We start from the raw sequence: 21,813 nt of genomic DNA, 5'->3' as shown, positions 1-21,813 counted from the left end.
AGCAGCCCAGTAAAGATTATAATGAACCCATAGAACCAGAACCTTATCTTAAAAAGAAAATTAAACCTCGGAAAGCATAATGTATTTTTTTGTGTAGATTATATGTAGATCTTTTATAAATCATTAAATTAATTGTACATTGTTTCATATTATTATATTGTAATGATTATTTTTTATTTGTACATTATGAATACAATTTGACAAATTTAGCCATTTGCTTCACAATCATCTCTAGTGGTCTGGGTCATACACTGAAATCCGCTGATGTTTTCCAGTTGTTATATTTGAGTAATATATTCATGATGGAGAGAGAGAGAGAGAGAGAGAGATTGGAATGGGGTTTAACGTCCACTCGACACAAAGTAGGTTAAATTGCGACCCAACCTTCCACTAAAACTGACCAGATCTTCATGTAGGCCATCGAAAGTAATAAAAAAACGAAACGAGATAAAGATCTGTGTTTTAATCGGATTGATATAATCATGAAACTTTTATAAATAAGAGCATTGCATTTTGTTTGGTTTTCTTTTAAAAACATTAATGTATACATGTATATTAAATCATCTTTGAGAGGCATTTAGTAACTGGATAGAGCAATAAACTATGAAACATATTTATGGAAAAACAGCTGCTTATTTATTTCGGCGACGTTTCAAAGAGAATTCTCTCAACGTTATCAAGCTACTACTTAATACAAAAATTATGCGGTCAATATATACAGAAAAACTATAACAATGAAATGTTTTTATAGTTTTTCTGTATATATTGGGGGGTCACGGTGGATAAGTGGGTAAGACGCTGGCTCGCTCGTCTGAAGGTCAGGTGTTCGATCCCTGCATTGGCCGAGAAGGTTCATCCAAATTTTCCGGCGTGGTTTCCCCTTGTCAGTAATGCAGGACGGAGGGCCTGACAAGGACACCTGTCTAGTCGTTCGGATGGGACGAAAAACCGAGGTCCCGTGTACTCATTGGCGTGCACATAAAAGATCCCTTGACAGTTGGAATTCAATATAAGAGAAGACCGTAGTGCCGCTGTCTGGGCAAAATTTCCCTCAAGGCACACTGTATGGGGTATGCCAGTCTTCATAAGCCCAGTTCGAAATGGAACAGTAGGACGTTAAACCCCATTTCATAATTTTTGTATTACTGTATTAGCTTTAAAACTTTGAGAGAATACTCTTCGAAACATTGTCCAAATAAATCAGTAGCTGTTTCTCTATGAATATTTGTTATAGTTTATGTATATTAAAGTTGTAAATATTTATTACATTGAAATGGTAAAATATTTCTCATTTTGTAAATGCATGAAAGGATAAATGACATACTCATGTTTTATCATACAAATTAAATACCATTTTTTGTAAGTTTGAAATATAATGAAAAAGATGCATTTGTGATGTTTTTTGGTTGTAAAAAGTCATGGTGGTATGATAGATGAACTTCTAATTGTGTGTGTGTGTGTCTATTTTATATATATATGCAGAATTTGTTTTTGTAAATTCAAATAAAGATGAACTTAGACAAGGATATTAAATTAATACAGTTGAGTTATTGTCTGAATGTAAAACCTTTTGTTTAGTCAACTGAAAACTCAAACTTTTAATCTCAATTTTTCGTAACTAACACAAGCAATCCAAGATGGCCCAATCAGTATAACGATGGCGCACTAACCAGGATGTCCAAGGTGTGATTCTGGGGTTTACCACGAAGAAAGTTCCTTGGGATTTTCCTGCCTGTTTTTCCTTGTTAATGCTAGGTTTCCAACTGTCGTGCGATGCATGGTGATAGGATTGTCCCTATTGTGTCCACAATCTGGTAGGTATAGATACGTTTCTATATGACCTACACGATTGCTACCACTGACCTCGATAAGACCTGATCACCACGATTACTCCATGATTAAAAGCACGATTTTAATCGTAGCTGGAATCATGATAGCGCCAACCTAGCATTAACAATGAAGATTGTAGATGATTTGGGCCATGATTTTCTTTTCCAGTATGAAACCTTTGTATCTTTTTATTCTGTTTCATAACCTAACATCAATCAAGGATATTCTTTTAGAGTATCAAATTCACTTTTATTATTTCTATCACGTAAACAGAAATAAATTATGATAAAAAAATTACTTGATTAGAATGGTTTTTATACTCTGACTCTAGGGTGATAACTTTTTTGAAAAACTAACTAAATGGTACTTTCTAGAGTATTGAAGATTGAAAAGGGTCCCCAAACTCCTGAGAACATTTAACTTCTTTAGAGGCCCCAGAGTACCAAGGCTTCTTCTCAGTCCATCCCAAACTGGGGGTGCGGGGATTGGATGGCCGAATGGTTAGCACGTGTGCACTGTATCGTAAGGTCTGTCATTGAGTCAACTGGCATGGTTTCGATTCCCCCCAGTTGTACGTGACAAGGAGTAGTGTCGCTTGTCGAACCTGGTGAGTTTTCTCCGGGTCCCCCGGTTTCCTCCCACTGCTAAGGACACTTACGCGCAAGCGAATTATTGAAATAAAATTGAACCATGTGTTAGTCCCGAAATGACCTAGTTCGTGTCGAGTGGATGTTAAGCCCCACCTCTCTCTCTCTCTCTCTCTCTCTCTCTCTCCCCCCTCCATCCCAAACATATCAGCAGTATAGGGATAAGATCGGATGAGTTACTTAGCTCTCAATATCACCTTTTTTTGAAGTACACCTGGATAAAAAAATATTTCCTATTTATTGTAAATAGGTAGGCGTACATAATATAGTACCCGGAGGCATAACGTGACTAAATTCTTTATTACTATTTCTCATGTAAAAAAACGTTGTTTTATCGACTGCATATGTAACATTACAAGTATAACTCTAGGCATGACAGTAAATGTCAGTCATCTTGTACAGAGTTAAAAGAAGACTTTCGCAATACCACTGTCAAACCGGTTGAGCCCATCTCTGTCACCCTATAGTCCGCGGTGCTGGTATTGGCTACATATAAGTTCACCCAACGATAGCCAGCTAATTACCAGTTTCGTAATTGATAAGGTCTGTTATTGTCCTAACCCTACTGATGCTAGTCTACCATTGATAGGATTGTCCTAACCATAGCAATGGTGCGTTTATTCAATAATGATTGCCCTAACCATAGCAATGGTAGTCTGCCAATGATAAGTTCATGCAATGATAAATTGCCAAGTACGGCATTTGATATCAGCTGCAGTTAATACTGGTTTGGGGGGGGGGGGGGGCGAATGGTTAGCACGTGCGCGCTGTATCATAAGGCCTGTCATTGAGTCAACTGGCGTGGCTAGAATCCCCGGTTGTACGTGACAAGGAGTAGGGTCGCCTGTCCAACCTCCCTCGTGGGTTTTCTCCGGGTCCTCCGGTTTCCTCCCACTGCTAAAAGACGCCCACGCGCAAGCGAATTATTGAAATAAAATTAAACCATATGTTAGTCCCGAAATGACCTAGTTTGTGTCGAGTCGACGTTAAACCCCATTTCTCCCCCCCTCTCTCTCCCTCCCTCCCTCCTTCCCCCTCTCTCTCTCTAATACTGGTTAATACCTCAACTGTTAAAAACATCAATTAAAGTATGGCCTGTATGGAATATTAATTGTGTAGGAGAACTGTAGCCTACACGTGAGTAGGTGATCCAACACTATCAATATTTTATCTGTAATTGATGAATTACAAAATAATATTTTTTCTATAATGTATAGAGGGCAATTGTAATTTTATAACATTTTAAACTTAACGTAATCATAACTTCTAGCCCCTAAACTAGCACTTAATAAAGAACAAAATCACATTGTTATTGAGTCAACTGGCGTGGTTTCAATTTCCCGGTTGTACGTGACAAGGAGTAGGGTCGCCTGTACAACCTCGTGGATTTTTTCCGGGGCCTCCGGTTTCCTCCCACTGCTAAAGACCCCTACGCGCAAGCGAAATATTGAAATAATATTGAACAATATGTTAGTATCGAAATGATCTAGTTTGTGTCGAGTGGATGTTAAACTCCATTTCTCTCTTTCTCTCGGTTATTGACGCATCATTAAACGCGCCACATAGTCTTTGATTGTTAACCATAATATTAAACGTAGGCCTACAGCTAACGGCGAAACACACTTAGATTGACATTTCTTAAAAAACGCTATGGAGACGATATATATAGTAGTAAAATTGTTTAATTCAGTGTCATGTGTTTTACAAACAAGACATGGAAATCAATATAAAAATACTAACACCCGGTCCAGTGGACCAATCAGAGGCTAAGTGAGAGGGACGCAATAACGCACTTTCACGTCATGGTTTTGGGTTTTTACGCCCCGCGCAAATGGCAACAAATCACGCGGTTTCAATACGGTTTTCAGCATTATAATCATTATCATAATGCCCAACCAGTGTCAAACATATACATGTACCGTGGGTCAGATATGCTACAAATCGACCCTACACAGCCCAATATTACTCCGTGGGAGTGACTGACACCCCATCCCCATTCACATATAAATATTGAATTTTTGTTTTATTTTGTTTTGGGGTGGTTTTTTTTTTTTTTGGGGGGGGGGGGGGATTTTGTTCGCCATGGTATTGCGAAAGCCTTCTTTTAACTCTGTACAAGATGACTGACATTTACTGTCATGCCTAGAGTTATACTTGTAATGTTACATATGCAGTCGATAACACAACGTTTTTTTCATGGTTCAATTTTATTTCAATAATTCGCTTGCGCGTAGAGGTCTTTAACAGTGGGAGGAAACCGGAGGACCCGGAGAAAACCCACGAGGCTGGACAGGCGACCCTACTCCTTGTCACGCACAACCGGGGAATCGAAACCACGCCAGTTGACTCAATGATTATCTGCGAGAAGCACTAGGCTATCTACCTAGAGTAATATCGTTAGTTTATAATGGGATACTTTAATGCCAATATTACACGAGCTGATTTGCTTTAATAAACTGTCCGAAGACCCCAGATCAAAGAGAAGGGCTATCATGTCACGTATTGTGTTCCAACCAACTGGATATAAAACACGACATGTGCTTGTTATTGACGCATCATTAAACGCACCACATGGGCTTTGATTTTTGACAATATTTCACAATTAAATTTACAGCTAACGGCGAAACATACTTAGATTGACATTTCTTGAAAGCGCTTGCGTATACAAAGAATCGTGTAAAACTGAAAGTATACACACCTAAGGCTACTTGCTCTACTGAAAGTTGAACTCTACACGGTGAGTGTGCACGCTTAAGTTGCTTGTCTCTACTCGATTTGAGTTCAAGCTGAGCCATGTAGCTTACTAAGTACAACATGGCCGTTTGTGTAGTGACTATAAATGTGCGACTGATTTAAGGCTTGGTATATATAAATTAATATTATGGTTTAAATTTTTCAAGCTACCATAATGACAAAAAGCAATATTTGTATAAAAAAAACCCAAATAAAAGTGAAAGGTAACATGATAATGAATAGTTTTCTATAATAACAAGCTACTAAAATAATGGATAGTTTCCTAAAAGGAGAAGACAAAAAAATGGACAGATTCTTAAAACAACATGCACATAAATCCATAAATGTTCTGGAAGACAGGTTTAAATTCCTATAATACTTTTATTTTTACACAAAAACACATACTTATGGAAAAACAGCTGCTTATTTATTTGGTCGACGTTTCTAAGAGTATTATCTCAACGTTATCAAGCTAATACATTAATACTTTTATTTTTGTAGGCATATAGAGTACAAAAAACTCCTTAAAATTAAATTGACTCCTTAAAGTTAACTTGTGTTTAGAAAACCCTGGTCGTAGCTCGGCTGGACTCAGTCTGGATTCCGCTCTGGCCTGAACTCGAGACTGATGCGGTCCCCAGGCGCGGTCCCCATTCCAGCCAACTTACATGGTCCTTGTTCTAGCCTTAACCCATGGCGTTCATGGCCTTCTCTAAATTATCTCCTTTTAGGGTATCAAATTCACTTTTATTATGTCTATCACGGAAACAAAAATAAATTATGATACTCCGACTCTAGAGTGATAACTTTTCTAAAAAAAAACCTCATTGGAGCAAAACAGTAGGATGTTAAACACCATTTCAATTCAATTCATTTCTTCAGAGGCGCCCGAAGTCTACCATATTGCCATGGCTCCTTCTCAGTCTTCTGCAAATTAAATTCTAAAACCAGTTTTAAAAAAATAAATAAAGGTGTTTGAAGTACAATGTATATCTGGACAACGTATAATCGTTCGGATGGGACGAAATACCGAGTTCCTGTGTGCACATTGGCGTGCACATAAAAGATTCCTTGGTAGTTGCAATTCGATATAAGAGTAGGCCGCAGTGCCGCTGCCCGGACAGATTTCCCCTCATAGCACACTGTATGGCGTATGCCCGCCTTCATTAGCCCAGTAGAAGCAGAACAATAGGACGTTAAACCCCATTTCATTTTGTAAAACGTATGTGTCAGAAGGCTGTCTTCCAATGCAATTGTGGGGGCAACAGCGGCGTCAAGTCTGTATATGCTGGTGGTGTGGATGGACAATTAATAGTTGAAAGAATAACTGGTCATTGATCAAGTGCCGTGCGTACTTATTAACGGACCAGTGGCATACAACTGGCGGATTTTAGTGGAATTCTTCATGGAGGTAGGAAACCAAAAATCGCGAACAACAAAATAGACAATAAAGAAACAGTAAATTCTACACATGGACAAACACGTGAAATCATCATTCGGTCCTCTGATATTTCCATAACTATGAAGTTACTGTAATTTAATTTGTTCAGAGTGAGAGAATAAATTATCCGAAAATACATGTTCAATTTTCAGAGTGTTTAAGAAAAGCATACATTCTCCTACATACTGGTTAAAAACATTAAAGGGTAAAGTCATAACTATGTTTTAACATCTGTTATTCAGATCTCAACCCCATCTCCACCTCACTAAAAATACACAGCCTTCACGTGTAGACCCAGTTCCTTATAAGACCCTGAAAGTTATATTGTTGAAAGGTATATAACCATAAGTTTGCTGACAGTTGGCCGGACGGAAGGACAGAGAAGATCAAAGAAGGATAGCGGATACGGGTGTATGGATTCTGTCGTGACAGTTAAGGCGGAACTGTTGTAATACGAGTATCGTCATGTACTGTGTTAATATTACTGTTTTATTTATGTGTCTGTTTTATGTTCTTGTTCTTGATGTAAATAGAATTTATATTTACAAAACTGATATTCTGGTATCACTAATACTGTTACAGTACCAGTTACAAGACTGATATTCTGTTATCACTAATAGTGTTACATCGGTTCCGAACAGTAGGACTAATTTTGTTCCATTTCTTTACAACTCACATTATTTTTATTTTAACAATATAAAAAGACTCTATATATTATTTCTACGGATTGACAACCGGTACAAGCAAATCCATATACAAATGTACCAAACGGTTTACTTAACCGTCCTCTAAACTATAAATCACACAAAATTATAAATGTCTAAAAAACATATCTAAAGATTAAACTAAGGTATCGATATTAAAAATCTTAAATGCAATCAGATAAAATCGATTTGTTTACCTAATTTAAGAAATGTCTCGGGGATAAGTGACGAACCATTTTCAGAAAAACGTATAAATACTCGACAACAAGCTAAGTTTTACAGACGATCTGACAGCGTTTTCCAGAATCTTGGTTTCGTTCCAGACGCTTTCTGTAAAGTCGCTCTTTTGTAAAGTCGCTAGGGTAAGTTCGAAATTTTTATCCTTGATATTATAGTCACCCTGTCATCGTCATTTTCATCACGATCATCGCCGACGCCGCAGCGATTTAAGCAAAATTTGCAGGTAAAAATATTGTTATTAAGTGCCGGTAGAAATATGAAAGTGACTTCTTCTTCTTCTTATTATTATTATTATTATTACAATGTTTAATCATGTAGACGTTTTCAGGTTTTTTCTCCCAATCATAGATTGGTTAAGGATACATTTCATAATTTTTTTCTTATTAGTCAGTGATGCAGGGCGGAGGACCTGACAAGGACAGCTGTCTAGTCGTTCGGATGGGACGAAAAATTGAGGTCCTGTGTACACATTGGCGTGCACGTAAAAGATCCCTTGACAGTTGGAATTCGATATAAGAGTAGGCCGTAGTGCCGCTGTCCGGGCAAAATTTCCCTCATAGCACACTGTATGGCGTATGCCCGTCTTCATTAGCCCAGTTCGGAGCGGACGTTAAACCCAATTTCATTTCATTTTATTTTCTTATTATTTTAAATGATCTGATCATGTATTTTCTGACTTCTAATTCCATTGAGTAATGTTACCACGGCATAAGAAATTCTCGACAGTTTTTGAATTGAATTCGTTTAGGGTTATGATTGAAAACAATAATTTGATTAGAGTTATGGCTGGGCACACTAATAAGATTACTTTTACGGTTAAATGCATTGATTTCGTTTGAATTTCTCTCTTGAATCAATATAGTAAATCATTTCGTGCAAATAAGCCATGATTGAGCACAATAGTACTTTCTATAAATATCCCTACCCATTCTTGCTATACAACGAACGATACATACACTATTTGAATCCTAAATCATCCACAAAAACGAAAACATACACACCCATTTCACCGCACACAATACCCATTTCCCCGCCCACAAACAAAACAGCATATATAATTCACTGAAACCGATAACTCGAGGTAGTCCAGCGATTTTAATTTCACCTGTTAGAATGTCCATGGATGGGAGCAAGTTGTTAAATCCCAGATATGGATAAAGATTAAATATAGGGGTAAAGACCACCCACAATTAAAAACTAAACATGGTGATCCAAAAGTATCCATATCATTAAATGTCTTTTTATCCCCAGATATGCTACATTAAAAACATAGACTTTGCAGTAAACATGATTGACTTATGAAATATATTTGAAGAATCTATATGTTTCTTTGACTAACAATACACCCCACAGATAACGTGAAAGATGTATGAAGAATCTCTTTTGCTGTGAATGTAACTAATAGTACATCCTGTAGATACCGTGAAAGATATGTGATGCACCTATCTGGTGTGCCTTTTTACCATCAATCAGTAGATTCTGTCAATGATCTACCTGTCGATAGATATTGTTAATGGTCTTACTGCCAGTAGATACTGTCAATGATATGACATTCAGTAGTACTGTCAATGATATGACATCCAGTTGATACTGTGAATGAGAATGATATGACATCCAGTAGATATTGTGAATGACATGACATCCAGTCGATACTGTCAATGACCTGACATCCAGCAGATATTGTAAATGATCAGACATCCAGTTGATACTGTGAATTAAGCAAAATTATAGTCCAACAGGCAAATAATAATCATATAATTTTATCTCTTTCAGTCACAACAGCTAGTTGACTTGATCAAGGCTTTAGTAAATAAAGGAAACGGGTGAGTTGTCAGATATTTTCTTTATCTTTTCTTTTGTTAAAACAGAGTGCTATATAAGGTAATGTTGTCAGTATCATAAGTCCACAACATAAATCAATAGTTTTGAAATTTGACATGTGAAATTCACAAAACTCACGCAGTTTTCTACACAATAGCACATTTTTTTATGGCTTAATCCACACTAAGATATACATCATTGTAGATCAGAGAGAGAGAAATGGGGATTAACGTCCACTCGACACAAACTAGGTCATTTCGGGACTAACACATGGTTCAAGTATATTTCAATAATTCGCTTGCGCGTAGGGGTCTTTAGCAGTGATAGGAAACCGGAGGACTCGGAGAAAACCCACGAGGTTGGACAGGCGACCCTACTCCTTGCCACGTACAACCGGGGAATCGAAACCCCACCAGTTGACTCAATGACAGACCGTATGATATAGCGCGCGTGCTAACCATTCGGCCATCCATCACCCCCATTGTAGATCATCTCCCGGTTTGGATTCAATCGGATTAAAAAGAGGCCCACCAAAAAGGCATTTATGAACTAATATCTTGACGAAACAAATAATTCCACTTGTCTAATTTTTTGTTTTAATTATTTTGCAGAGGAGACAGCCCTTGTCACCAAGGTAACACCGAAGAGAATCGTAATTTCTTAGATTTTCTAAAAAAATTCAATCGAAGAAAGTGGTAGCTGATTTGATAATAAAAGGCGACATATTTGAAAATATTTCAGATATATGGCAGCAAGATTGAAAATAAAAAAAGAGTCGTGAATTGCATTGACTTTTTGTTTTCCCCGTAGATAATTCAACGTGGGCAGGACTTTGCCACTGCAGTGGTTCGGCCCATTTATTTCCTTTACCCCATTAATATCCGACTGAAATTCACTTTCAAACCACCCTTATAATTTAGATATAATTAACGTTAGGTGTCGTACATGGGACGGGGTATGCTTACACGAACATATTACTGGTAACGTATTATAATAAGCCAGCCCCATGCCCATCCCCACCGCCTCGTATCAAGGCTATGGTTCTGATAGCGTATAACAACAAACACCAATAAATTGTAATCTATTAGAGGCATTTAAAATCCGGACAGAGCAATAATACAGAGAGAAGTAGGACTAACATATGGTTCAATATCATTTCAATAATTCTCTTGCACGTAGGGGGTCTTTGGCAGTAGAAGGAAACCGAAAGACCTGGAGAAAACCCACGAGATTGGACAGGCGACCCTACTCCTTGTCACGTACAACCGGGGCAATCGAAACCCACGAGGTTGGACAGGCGACCCTACTCCTTGTCACGTACAACCGGGGATTCGAAACCAGGCCCGTTGACTCAACGACTGACCGTATGATACAGAACGTCATATATGAATTGGTCAACTGAATTGTTTTTTTGGGAACACATACATGACGTTGGGTGCCTCTATTAAAACTGATATAGCTGTCATGAAAAGGAATTCTCAGATTTTATTCTTTAATAACACGTTAAATTTAACAATTTTAAATTTATGCAATAATAATAATAATATTAATAATATTAATGATTTTTATACCATTAATCGCTCACATAAGAGCATATCTTACAACGATAATAATATTTACATTAATTTAAAACAATACATTAGAACAACTGGTTACGGCCTATATAAAATATAGCTGTCAGATGCATTTTGGGTAATTAAAATTAATATAAAAAAGAATTCTCAGATTTTAATCTATTATTAGTAACATGTTGAAATATTTAACAATTTTAAATTTATAATAATAATAATAATGATAATAATAATATCAATAATAATTTATAACCTTATACCATTAAAGGTCTCATATAAGAGCATATCTTACAACAATACGATAACAGTAATAATATTTACATTATTTAAATTTTGAACAAATGCATTAGACCTACTGGTTATGACCTAGATCTATATTAAAATGTAGCTATCAGAGTATGCAATTTGGGTTATAAAAATTTTAAGACTATAATCTATTAGTAACACGTTAAAATATTTAACAATTTTAAATGTATAATAATAATAATAATAAATTATTACCATAAGGCCCACATAGGAGCATATCATAGAACAACATTACCCTACTAATATCTAAATTGATTTTTAACAATCGGTCGACCGTAGTACTACTGGTAGATCTATATTACAACCTAACTATGTATTTACCCAAAACAGCACAATTATTGCTAACATTCAGAGCAAAAAAAGAACAAACATTAAACGAGGCATAATGCAAGAACTAAATCTACCAATTGGAGGTCTTTCTTTTGGCCCTTAAATGTTATATAAATTATTAATTAGATATCTATCAACATCAAAATATCATAACCAAGTCTCAATGCCATCGGATAGGTTCGCTTTTAAATAGATAAGAACAGTTCAACCATTTAATGATAATTGAAATATATTGTTTTGTCTAATTCTCATTTATTTTGTTAATGTTTTCTAATTTCTGGTTTAATAATATCTGTTTAATTTTTATCTATAAGTTTGTAGTTCTCGGCAGTATGATATAGTTCAAACCAAGGGTCAACACAAAGTGTTTTATTACAATCATTACATTGTTATACAGAGTCTCAACCAGGGTGCTTTCTTTTTACTCCCTGTTGTACACCCATTTCACTCTTGGCCAGGAACACAGACAGCACAAGACCTAGAGATACACTTCTTTGCCCCTGTTGGAACAATTCTTTGGGGAAAGTGTCTTGCTATAGGTCTGAGTAATGGGACGGCATTTTCACATGGGCGACCACTTCGTACAAGATTGGCAACGATTTCGACTACCATATCTATGCGAATGACCACATCTTTATGTGGAGGTAGTGCTAACAACAAAACCCTGAAGAAACTAGAGGTATGTATAGAAGACCTTCGTAGTTGGATGCAGTCTAACTTCCCAAGCTCAGTGATGACAAAACGGAGTCTATCTTCTTTTTGAAAACAGAACTGTCTTTGCATAACTTTGTCATTATTCTTGGAGTGCACATGGATGAGAATTTGAAATGAAACAGTAAGGTTTCTACCATCTGCAAGAATGCGAACTTCCATCTTTATAGGATCGGCAGAATCAGAAACTTTTCGGACACTGATACCGCAAAACACACTATTTTAATACATGGCTTTTAATCAGTGATTTAAATATATTTACAGTGCTATTAATCATTAACCTTTTAAACTAAGTTTTTCTTTTAACTTGTAAAAAGTATTTTAAACATCACTTTGTGCGCCCTGAGCAGTTTTACCGAGTGTACCATCATATCCTAAATCAATAATATTGACAGAAATCGCCAACACACGATTTAATATTTCCATCAATAATTTCATCATTTTTTGGTCATTTTTCAAAATGGATGCCATGTTTACTCTTCCAAGGTGGACGATGGAATGAAAATATTAATGCAATTATTGACAGATTCTCCACACACGATCAATATTGTCATTCAATAAATTGACCATCCGTCAATATATTGATGAACCATCAATAAAAATCAAAATATTTTTGATCCGTCAATATATTGACGCAATGATGGTTACTGACAATATTTTACATGAATATAGCCCACACACGTTCAATATTATTGAGTCAATATATTGAGTCAATATATTGGGTCAATAATATTGACGGAATTATTGAACATGTATGGGCCCCTTTAGAATCACTTGGCTATGATCGGAAAACTTTGTATGTGTTATATAAACATTGACATTTGTCTTGACCGACCGGCTCACTAGAATATAATCTATACGACTCGTACGAAGTCTGTTGTTATTGACTGCTCGTCTTGTGAATTGAACTTGGTCCGGATGTTTATGCCTATATATATCACATAAATTATGGTTATTAATAATAGTGTTCACTATTAAAACCAAATTGTAATTGTGAGGAGTTAAATATATGAGGATAACTATCTAATAATATCAAATCAATTAATTTACCTATAATATTACTCAGTGATATTCCTCTGTAGTTACTAGAGCTATTCAAGTATTGTCTACGATTTTTAGGTATGGATGTAATCGTTGACCAACAAAATGATTATGGACAACAGAGAAAGATAAATGAGGTTTTAACATCCACTCGACACAAACTAGGTCATTTCGGGACTAAACATATGGTTCAATATTATTTCAATAATTCGCTGGCGCGTAGGGGTCTTTAGCAGTGGGCGCAAACCGGAAGACCTGGAGAAAAACCACGAGGTTGAACATTCAACCCTACTCCTTGTCACGTACAGTCGGGGAATCAAAACCACGCCAGCTGATTCAATGACAGACCTTATGATACAACGCGCACACGCTAACCATTCGGCCATCATGCTGAATCACGGCAGTTAATAACATTGATGAATGGACATGATATACATTATATTTGAGGAGTATATAAGATGATCAATACTTTGATCTAAATATGTTTCAGTTTGTCTAGCTTCAGAAACATTATATATTTAGAGATATAATGTTTCGTATTGTATGTATTTCTGTAACAAAGTGCATGCTGTTGGAATAAATGTCGCGAATTAATCTTTCCACATTAGCATTGTCGTAAGAAATACAATTCTTTATATTTATGTGTAAAACATTTAGCAATATCACAAGCTCCGACATACCATCAATTAGTGGCTATGGGTTTTGCTTTACCCTTGATGATGCCAATTTCTACCAAAAAATCTCTAGTTCTATCGTTTAGTAGAGATTCAGATAAGATGTCTGCTATTATATTATCCTGCTTAGCCCTCACAGGATATCAGCGTCTAATGAATGGACCCCTGTACGATTACATATATATCGGTAATGATTCTCGATCGAAGATGATTATTGTCTTTCCATATGTTGTGCTAAAATATAGACGCGTTTCTACTGTTTTCGACATGATCTTTCCAGTCGGGAACTGGGGGGCTACTGTTCTTATTATGCTTAGACTTTGGGAATTGTATGCTCAGCAGGTGATATACTAACCCCAATAAGTTGGTTGTAGTAATCATTAATATGTTGTAAATGTGATTTACAAAGAAAACAATTACAATTTATACCATCTACAAGAGCGAAAGAGAGAGAGAGAGGGGGGGGGGGTGAGGGGGTAATGTCCACTCGACACAAACTAGTCGGGACTAACATATCGTCCAATTTTATTTCCATAATTCGCTTGCGCGTAGGGGTCTTTAGCAATGGGAGGAAGCCGGAGGACCTAGAGACAACCCACGAGGCTGGACAGGCGACCCTACGCCTTGCCACGTACAACCGGGGAATTGAAACGCCGACAATTGACTCAATGATAGACCTTATGATACAGCTCGGAAGTGCTAACCATTCTGCCATCCAACACCGCCCCCATCCAAATGCCTGCTTCATCTATAAGAATGCCAACACATTTTAATCTGTAGTCTAATTCTACCTGATATTGTTGAATATGAATATCAGAGGGTTTAAACCACTAAGGATAATGCTGGTTTTAATAGTCAATACAGACGAAGTGCTGCGTGATCAGACAGTATATCCCCATCGTGGATTGAGACGTAGTCTTTAACATAGTCATAAAGATTAGGGGATATAAATATATGGTCAAAAAGTGATCTATAACCAGTTGTTTTTACTCTCATAAGTGTATAAAACCTAAGAATTTGGATGATCTAACATGTATTTCAGATTAGTAAGGCTAAAAAGTTTTGTAACCGTTCAGTTGTTGGAGAGATTCTAGAAAAGTCGGTATTAAAGTCATCACCGGTAATTAAATAGTATTCTAGTTCTATGGTTTAATGCATCATCAAATACTCGGAAATGAAATGAAATGAAATGAAATGGGGTTTAACATCCTACTATTTTGCTCCTAAACTGACCTAATGAAGACAGGCATACGCCATACAGTGTGCTATGAGGAAAATTTTGCCCGGGCAGCGACGCTACGGCCTACTCTTGTATCGAATTCCATCTGCCAAGGGATCTTTTACGTGCACGTCAATTTGTACAAGGGACCTCTGTTTTTCGTCCCATCCGAACAACTAGACAGCTGTCCTTGTCAGGCCCTCCGTCCTGCATCACTGACAAGGGGAAACCACGCTGGAAAATCTGGATGAACTTTCTCGGCCAATGCAGGGATCGAACAACCGACCTCCAGGCTAGCGAGCCAGCGTCTTACCCACTTAGCCACGTGATCCCCCAAATTCTTCGGAGATTTGTAGAAAAATGAAATGAAATGGGGTTTAACATCTTACTGTTCTGCTCTTACTGGGCTAATGAAGACGGGCATACGTCATACAGTGTGCTATAAGGGAAATTTTGCCCGGCCAAATGGATCATTTACGTGCACAACAATGTATACACGGGGCCTTGGTTTCTCGGCTCATGCGAATGACTAGACAGGGGATTTGTAGAGCCACATGGCATATAAACACCACTACAAGTTGACTTGACAGGTCTTATTATGAGTAGGGTTGCTTTACTATGCAACTATGCTTTACTATGACAAGGAGTAGGGTCACCTGTCCAACTTTAGATGACTTGTTCGTTTCATGTTTTATATACAGACCAAATTCACGATTTCATGTAGAATTGCATTTTAAAAATATTGAGCTTTTAATTTTATGCCCAACATTACTACGGGTTAATGTGACTTTATTCCGGAAGATTCTTGAGGACGCTGACGGGAAAAAGTACTTGACATCGACAAATGAATCTTTTTTTTTTATTTTGTTGTTTTGTTTTAACAACTTACATCTTAAATAGCGTGTCTTTATTCCGGAAGAATATTGAAGATGTTTATGAGATAGTACTTGACACTGAAAGTCTGTAATAAGGTTCGTGCTATTCTATTGGTCAGTAAATTCAGGGGATTTTAGCAAGAAAAATCCAAGTTACTGATATAAATACAAGCATGTAATCCAGTTATTGTCATTGATTTACCAAAGAAGCTGAAAGTAGTAACTCGGGGTGCAGACATTTATTTTAAGAAGTTTTTAGACGTTGTCAGCAGCTTCCAACAGAAGAAATGAGGGACCAATGCATTGTTGTTATTTTCTGTCTGATTTTGCAAGCGGTAAGTTATTTTTTCGCTTTGAAATGTCTGTGCAGCCACTTCATAAAATTAACATTAAAGATACATTATGCAAGAGCTAATTCGGCCTATTGTAGGTCTATTTTTGTACTTCAAATTTTATATAACTATGATTTATACATTTATGCACACGGCAAGCTTACATGCATTATGCAAGAGCTAATTCGGCCTATTGTAGGTCTATTTTTTGGCTTCAAATTTTATATAGTTATTATTTATACATTAATTCACACGACAGTCCTGCATGTATAATCAACTCTTTATACCAACAAATTTAAAAGAGAGGTGTAATTCACCAGGAGTAAACACAGTTCAGGCAATCCTTAAAGATGCATTATGTAAGAGTTAAATCTCCCGATTGAAGACCTATTTTGTGGCTTCAAATGTTATAGAAACTATTTAGATATTTATTCACATGACAAGCCCATAATTAACTCTATAAATCGTAGGATGGCGGAGATTTAAATGAATTAAAACACGGTCACCATTTAATGATTTAATTAAAGATACATTATGTAAGATTTAGATAAAGAACTAGCCATTCTTGCTATAATAGTTCGAAAGAAGATGATGTAAAATGAATAATTTGAAAATTTCATTCAAATTACTCTATTACAAGCGAAGATATTAGCCTTTGAAGGTTTGACAGACGTGTGCAATAATTTCAACCACCGTACTGGTTGATCGAAGCTAAGTCTCGGTCCTCCATATTTGATTAAATCAAAGTATCGCTGAACCATTCTAACCTATTTAATATCGGATAAATCTGAGGACATCGAGAGTTGATTAAGGCCTGGATCAGTTAATTAATGTCTAATTAAGACTTTAGAAAACATTTCAGGCCTAAAGAAAGACCTGCAATAGGCAGATTTAGCTCTTGCATAATGCATGTTTAAAAAATGTCGAATATGGCTTAGCCCAGAAAAACAAGTCAGTACCGTTGTTACGCTGATAAATAATCTATGCCACATTATATCATTTTGCATTATCTATTTTTTTTAAAATAGTATAGCCTTACATAATGTATCTTTAAACATTTTGAAGGAAATAATGATGCCATTACACAGTCTACAGGTATTGTCGGGTGTTGTGATGGTATGATATTTGACTATACGTTCAGAATCTCCAAGGACAATAATTGAAATCGGGTTTAACGTCCTACAGTTCTACTCCAACTGGCTTATGAAGACGGGCATACGCCATTTTCTATTCAGTGTGCTATGAGGGAAATTTTACCAAGACAGCGGCGCTAAGACCTACTCTTATATAGCTTATGTACAATACAATGATGTTGGGAGTATGACAGCTTTTACAGAGAACGTAAATGAAATGAAATGCCGTTGAGAGACACAAACTAGGTCATTTCGGAACTAACAGATGGTTTAATTTTAATAATTCGCTTACGCGTAGGGGTCTTTAGCAGTGGGAGGAAACCGGAGGACCCGGAGAAAACCCATGAGGTTGGACAGGCGACCCTACTCCTTGTCACGTACAACCGGGGATTCGAAACCACGCCAGTTGACTCAATGACAGGCCTTATGATACAGCACGTACGTGCTAACCATTCGCCCCCCCCCCCCCGAAATGCCGTTGAACGTCAAACATATCTGCATACAAGGGTAAAAGAACACGGACATACGCCGTGTCCGGACAGCGACGTTACCGACCGATCTCTCCGTGTCTATAGCATTATCTTGCGCTTTGAATGCCCATCCCATCGTACGATCTGATGGTAAATTATAAAGCACACGCCCTTTACACTTTCCTCATAGAAAGTGTTGTTTTACAATTAATTTTATGTAGCCTCCTGCATATATTATATTGTAGGTCAGTAGATGTGATGCTGTATATATTGTAGGTCAGTAGATGTGATGCTGTATCTGGTAGTACAATAGCTCGTAAAGCCAGATCATATATCGGTAACACAAGATGGAGTGAAGCATCAAACTACCAAGGTTTAAGAGGTGAACCCAAATGTAATATCTTCGTGGCTGATGTCATGAATGAAGTTGGGGGATCTGTACCCGCAAGGTAATTTAAATATTTATGAACCTACTACCGACAAGAATGAAATGAATTGGCATTTAACGCCCTACTTTTCTGCATCGACTGGACTAATGAAAACGGGCATACGCCATACAGTATGCTATGAGAGAAACTTTGCCCAGGCAGCGGCACTATGGCCTACGTCATATCTTGTTCTATGCGGGACATTGTGCCTGGACAGCGGCGCTACGGCCTATAACTTTTATTTTGAAATTGAATTGTTAATGGTTCTTTTACGTTCACGCCAATATGAACACGGGACCTCGGGTTTAATCCCATCCAAATGACTAGACACCACGGAAAAAGGGATGGTCGAATGGTTAGCACGTGTCATTGAGTCAACTGGCGTGGTTTCGTATCCCCGGTTGTGCGTGACAAGGAGTAGGGTCTCCTGTCCAACCTCGTAGGTTGTCTCCGGGTCCTTCAGTTTTCTCCCACTGTTAAAGACCCCTACGCGCAAGCGAATTATTGAAATAAAATCGAACCATATGTTAGTCCCGAAATGACCTAGTTTGTGTCGAGTGGAAGATAAACTCTCTCTCTTTCTCTCTCTCCCTCTCTCTCTCTCTCTCTCTCCGACATTAACTATATATATATATATATATATATATATATATATATATATATATATATATATATATATATATATATATACAATTTTCATTAATCATTTTTGAACTATTTTAGCGCAAGAACGACCAGCTGGTTATCTAAATCTTATATAATGCATCTTTAAGCTATATACATCTCCACACAAAATTCACCTTCGTTTTTATTTTGGAATGAAAACACTCCGTCATATCACAAAACAAATTCGACCAATCGACGTTTTTGACCAGTAACGCAGGGGAAGAATTTTTTTTTTTGACCAGAAACGCGGGAGAAATCCTGCAATTTATTTTTATCAAAACCCTGGTGGAGGTTCCTATCATTTTCGACCAGAATCGCGGGGGAGATCCTATCATATTTTACCAGAAGGCACGGATGGGGAGGGGATACCCTTTCATTGTTAACCATAAACGGGGGGTAAATCAAATCGGTTTTCACCAGAAATGAAGAAGATATTAAATCCATTTTTGACCAGAAACCCAACCCCCAAGTGGAGAAAGGAAAAGCTACAGAACTATTTGAGAAGTATTTACAGGTATATTTCAAAATGACATTTTGTTTTAGGTATGGTTTTCGAGGAATTATTGGTGCTGGTGAATGGGGAAGTCGATGGTCTATTCATTTAGGGGTTTCTCCATGTTGGAGAAATGTTAGAAGTCCCAATATTGGTGACGTAATTGGCGCAGGTGGGCATGTTGGAATAATGACACAACGGGATAAAACTACTAGTGCTGGAACATATAGCGTTGTCGAAAACGATTGGGGTTTTCGATCTGGCCAAAACCCGGCCTACTGGAGATATACTTGTTAATTGTAACAACACAGCCATCCCTTGGTGGGGTTGTACTGTTATTGTTGATATACTCTTTAAAACAGCTAGGAATGCAGATTTGAAATTGAAATATTTTGCCTTAATCTGTCTTGTCTCGTTGATAGTTGAAACCCTTTTAGGGTTTCTAGACTAATTAAAAAAAAATCACCTTGTCTTACTGAATCTTTGATTCGTTTAAAGATACATCATTATGGGAGATTAGATAAAGAGATGGAAGTTCTCACTAGAATAGTTAAAAACTAGATAATATAAAGAGAATTTGCTGAAAATTTCAGTCAAATTGATCGACTCTGAACCGAGAAATTAGAGATTGAATTTTCAGCCTAGCCTCGATCATCATTACTAAAGTCGGTAAGATAAAAAAAAAACATAGCCTCGATTAAATCATAAATGAAACTTGAGCAGCAAATCGGATCCTAATCCAGGCTAGCGATTAAGAATTATATAAGTTAATTAATGTCTAATTAATAATCTAGATAACATTTCAGGCCTCAAGAAAAGGCCTGTAATAGGCAGATTTAGCTATTGCATGATGTATGTTTAATAAAACAAGATAACCGTTGGAGGTTGGAGAGAAGGGGGTCTATACTCATTCAAAACTAATTTGTGTTTGAAAATATAATTAGTATATTCCGATTGGGCCTCCACGCAGCCCAACAGGCTTATGTCCCCCTTCACAAAAGCGCCCTTTTTACACTGAAATCAGTGTTAGATTCTGCTTCTGCAATCGGCCCTTTTTTGTTTAGTGAACTTATTTCGTTTTAATCTCCAATTTAGCGAGTTTTAGTTAAAGGAGATGGCCCATAAGTTAAAGGGAGAGGGTCCATTTGGTTTTATAATCCAACAATGGATTTAAAATGGCATTTACCCAGATCAAATTTTCGAAAACATCTAGTCGCCTCAAGTAAAAATTCAAAATTCGTGCAATATGCTTCATAGGCTAAATTCTGGTGAAAGAAACTTGTACGCCAAAGATTACATGCTTTGGGTTGGATGTTATGTTCGAACTAATATCTATTCCAAGAATAGGGTCCACTGTTACGTCTTTAAATGCTAAATGTCAATCACAAGCTCTTGTTTGTCTTGTATATCTTTCTATAACTGTAAAACATGAATTTTGGTATGTCTTTAAATGTTAAATAACAAAGTCATGTTTTTATATACTTTTCTATAACTATAAAAGAATAATAATATGTATAGAAGTCGTTTGCTTTATGTATTATCTCAGCTTAAACTTGTAGAATTATTCTGAAATAAACTTTTTCAGAAATTTTACTTCCATCATTATTTTATGATACATAAAACGAGATCGTGTACTGTGTTGGTTATTTTTTCTAGAACTGAAATGAAATGGGGGTTTAATGTTCATTGAGTCAACTGGGTCGCATGTTCAACCTCGTTGGTTTTCTCCGGGTCCTCCGGTTTCCTCCCACTTCTAAAGACCCCTACGCGCATGCGAATTGTTAAAATAAAATTATACCATGTTAGTCCAGAAATGACCTAGTCTGTGTCGAGTGGACGTTAATCCCAATTTCTCTCTCTCTCTCTCTCTCTAGAACACCTGGTAACACACATCGTTTAGAATGTGCACAGAGCCAATAGGTATTCATTGAACTATTGTGCTTAAATCGCAGGGTTGGTGGCCCCCTGAGCCAAAGATGTTCCCATGGTCTTCACTGTTAATTCCTGTCTCTTTGTCTATCATTAACTTTTCCCTATATCATGGTTAGGCTGAACGGTGAGAGAAGGGAGGGGCGGCACCTAGGTCTACTCTTATTACCTGTAAAGTGTTCTTTAACGTACACACCAATGTGTACACGGGACCTCTGT

The 21,813-nt window shown here is 37.0% G+C and overlaps 1 long non-coding RNA gene across 1 annotated transcript; it reads left to right on the top strand.

Moving 5' to 3' along the window:
• The first annotated feature begins 16,316 nt into the window (after window positions 1–16,316).
• Window positions 16,317–21,258, top strand: LOC126831015 (uncharacterized). Its single transcript, XR_007684088.2, has 3 exons — window positions 16,317–16,478; window positions 18,355–18,527; window positions 19,716–21,258. It is a non-coding gene; the product is annotated as an uncharacterized LOC126831015 (long non-coding RNA).
• The last annotated feature ends 555 nt before the right edge of the window (window positions 21,259–21,813 follow it).

The sequence above is a fragment of the Patella vulgata genome, chromosome 8, assembly GCF_932274485.2.
Source record: "Patella vulgata chromosome 8, xgPatVulg1.2, whole genome shotgun sequence".
NCBI lineage: Eukaryota > Metazoa > Mollusca > Gastropoda > Patellidae > Patella > Patella vulgata.
This window is presented reverse-complemented; position numbering and strand designations above follow the sequence as displayed.